At 32.4% G+C, this 3,336-nt stretch overlaps 2 protein-coding genes and 1 long non-coding RNA gene across 5 annotated transcripts in view; 1 reads left to right on the top strand and 2 right to left on the bottom strand.

The window, feature by feature from the left end:
• Positions 1-1,718, bottom strand: part of LOC117168969 (hainantoxin F5-22.36-like) — a 6,653-nt gene extending 4,935 nt beyond the window's left edge. The window contains exon 1 of the mRNA XM_033354979.1: positions 1,700-1,718. The gene's annotated coding sequence lies outside the window, so the exon portion shown is untranslated. The remainder of the gene's footprint in view (positions 1-1,699) is intronic.
• The window catches only part of LOC117168968 (serine-rich adhesin for platelets-like), a 420,717-nt gene that overhangs the window by 56,222 nt on the left and 361,159 nt on the right, over positions 1-3,336 (top strand). The window lies entirely within an intron of this gene.
• LOC117168971 lies at positions 111-1,667 on the bottom strand. The gene is made up of 2 exons (XR_004466593.1): positions 1,533-1,667; positions 111-419 (listed from the first exon to the last, which is right to left on the bottom strand). It is a non-coding gene; the product is annotated as an uncharacterized LOC117168971 (long non-coding RNA).

Raw genomic sequence — 3,336 nt, 5'->3', positions numbered from 1 at the left:
ATTAAAAGTTTGTCATAAGGACAACCGCAGGATTTCGCCGGGAGCAGATGCTACTCTAAAAAACTACAATGGTAATGATTTAATACTTATTTGAGTATACAATTTATTAATTTAACTATCTAGAACATTGTAGCGCTTTATTCAGTAAAATAATATTTTTTCCAATAATATAATAATCATCTTGTTAGTATTTCTTAGTACTGCATATCTGGAAGTTACTTTCCAGGATTATAGTAACAACGTCCTTGACGCCAAGAAGGGTCGTTCTTCTGACAATGCATGCCTCCACAACAACTGCCTTGAGAACCATTATCTCCACTGCATGGGCTATCGTGCCCGTCGCAAGCCATTGAACAATAAATCAGTGCCAATACCATAAACATGGTTATCATAGATTTTGCAGATAGCATTTTTATTATCTGAAAAGAATGAAGAATAAAATTTTATTAGAGTTAACACAAAATAAAACGAAAGAATTAATTAAACTACTGCCTCTTACAATTATTAGTATGTGGAGACCCAGTTTTTAGCATTTAAAATTAAACAATTTTAAATTATCAACTTATGAATTTTGAGTTAAACAATTATACGATTACAAAGATTGAAGGCTATTCAAACTTTAAATAAAATAAGCGCAAGAAAAAGTTCTTTGGTTAATTTTCAAGAAGATGTTGCAAAAACAGGTCAAATTATAATATTTTCTCAAATTTTAAATGATCTCGGTCTATGTTTTAATTTAAAATATAATTTTTTAGACTATCGTAGTAATCTATTAGAATAACTAAACAATTTTCATCTTGAATTATGCGCAAACATAGATCTTTGTCGAGCACAAAAAAAGACTTTCGAAAATGTTTAGCTCCCGGCGGAACTAGGTTAAAACCGTTACAAATATGTTACAGCCAGCGGAAATGGGTTAATCACATGAAAAAAAACAAAGATTTGGTTACTTAATTATTTCTGACAAGCTCTACTTTGTCGGCTTTTTATGAAAATTAAAAAATTTAAAGATAACAAAATATGATGGTTTGCTTCTGTGGTATTTTATGAGCTGGAAGAATTACCCTTTAAAGATATCCAATAAGAAAAATAAGTTATTTCAAATAAAAATAGAGATAGCTATAATATAACCTCTTATTCGTTGACATTCTACTAGAAACGGACTTTATGCAATGTTTCTACCGAGCCAATAGAAGAAACCTGCATACCGACCAGATTGATAATAATAATATTTAATAGTTTCTTCCATGTAGCCTAAAAGATACGTTGCTGTTGTAAATTTCCGCTCATTTATCGACGAAACTTGTGATACAGCGTTTTTATCTAATAATTATATAACAAAATATCGACCTGAATTTGGACAGAACGGATAAAAGGACGGAATTTGTCGGAAATCTTTAAACTCACAAATAATTAACCACCTTTTGTTCTTAAAGAATAAGAAATAAAACTATAGATTATATTTTTGTTTAAAGTATTTCTTATACCTAGGTGATTCTTGAACTAATAAGAAATAAGATTCGTACAAGTACCGATTATTCATAAAATTCCTATGACATTACTTCTCATTTTCAGTTTGAGATACCACCCATATAGGGAGGAGGGCGAATCGAGCAATTTTCTAGTTTTTAAGTACATATTTTAAGAATAAACAATCTAAATTAGTATGATAAATGGAACTTATTCTATCTGTACTTACATTGTCGGCGATACGTACTATATAAGCTGCAGTCCTGACTTCAGCTCTGGTCAGTGCCAAGTGCAATTGTCAGAGCCGACGCTTCCTATTTATTCAATGCCACAAAATGACTGTCGTAATAATTTTGCGAAGTTAAGCAATAATAAAGTTGATTGTCGATCATTTATTTTCTTCCTAATTACCATTTACAAGAAAAATAAGGAAACTCCTGATTCTTCTCCCTACGTCACGAATTTCCATATTGCGTTTCGTATAAATAGAAAACGTAATTGCTAGATATTGTAAGGTTTTAGAAACTGAGTTGGCTTAAGTTACAGAAACTGAAAAATAAAATATAACTAAAAATTTCATTCAATAACATCACACAAAAATTTCAACCTATAATTTGTACAGCAAAATTGAAAAAAAGCTACAAACAGTTGAAACCTTTTTTACTAACACGTTGCCAATTACAATCGCGTTCACAACTCCTAATGTAGTTGTATGTAGCATTCTTATCCATTGTTGACATGAAAGAAGTTTGGGTTTATCTGTGATGTAAATGCCTTCAGACTAAATTTGGACACAAAGTAAGACTTTGTTTTTTACAATGTTCCTGCCAGTGACACAATTTTAAAAAACTTGAGGATCTTAAATATTAAAACATTCTCTATTTTTCTGTGCTAATTTTAAATCTTATTTCGAAAAGTTAAAACATTTTTTTCAGCCGACAAATACATTTATTTAAACTTATGGCATAAGAAATCATTATTATTTGCTATGAAAATATTTCTAATCTACATTCATTTCATTTTTATTATTATTTTATTGAAAATGAGTTGGCTCCTGTTTTCCAAGTTTTTTGTTGCAAATCTCACTGTTTTCATAATTCAAAAAAATAATTGTTTAATTAGGCTGATATGGTACTGTGAATCTACAGAAGTTTGCCTTTTAAATGAATGCATGAATATTAAACAATGCAAAGGGTCGGGCATAATTTGCACAAACGTTTTTCACGAAATTTCGAACTAGGTACCCCCCTTTTTTAAAGTTTGTAAGATTTACTGCCTCACCTCCCTCTTTTTCTCACATAATTGTTTCCGACTCATTTGGTGGTAAATTATATGTTATTATGTGTATATATATATATAATTAAAAATTTGTCATAAGGACAACTGCCGGATTTCGCCGGGAGCGGGTCCTAATCTGAAAAATTGCACCCGCATCAAGCGAAATCGCGGTAAAATATCAGCCACAACCACGTCTCACAACCTTAAGATAGGTAGTTACAGTTTGTAAAGGAATCAGTACGACGATCCAGCAAAGGCCTCGTGCACGGAGCGACCCAAGGACAAACGCCTTCTGCATTTTTCCCGCAAGTGTTCTAGCATATTGTTGACACGCAGGGATGCTTTTCAGGCCATTAGCAAGTGAAAGCTTCACACCTCCAAGAGGGCCGATGATAAGGACGATCAGTTTAACAGAATATTCCGGGTACAATCGTTTCAACTCCCTTATAAGGTCTCGATACCTCTCTTTCTTTTCATTCTCCTTGTCTATGACGTTTTTGTCAGCTGGTGCCGAAAATTCGATAACGAACATGGTTCGCTTCTCGAAGTCAAGAAGAACCATGTCAGGCCTCGAGTGAGCAACAGAAA

This window comes from Belonocnema kinseyi, chromosome 3 (assembly GCF_010883055.1).
Source record: "Belonocnema kinseyi isolate 2016_QV_RU_SX_M_011 chromosome 3, B_treatae_v1, whole genome shotgun sequence".
Classification (NCBI taxonomy): Eukaryota; Metazoa; Arthropoda; class Insecta; order Hymenoptera; family Cynipidae; genus Belonocnema; species Belonocnema kinseyi.
Note: the sequence above shows the minus strand (reverse complement) of the source record. Positions and strands in the feature narration are given on the sequence as shown.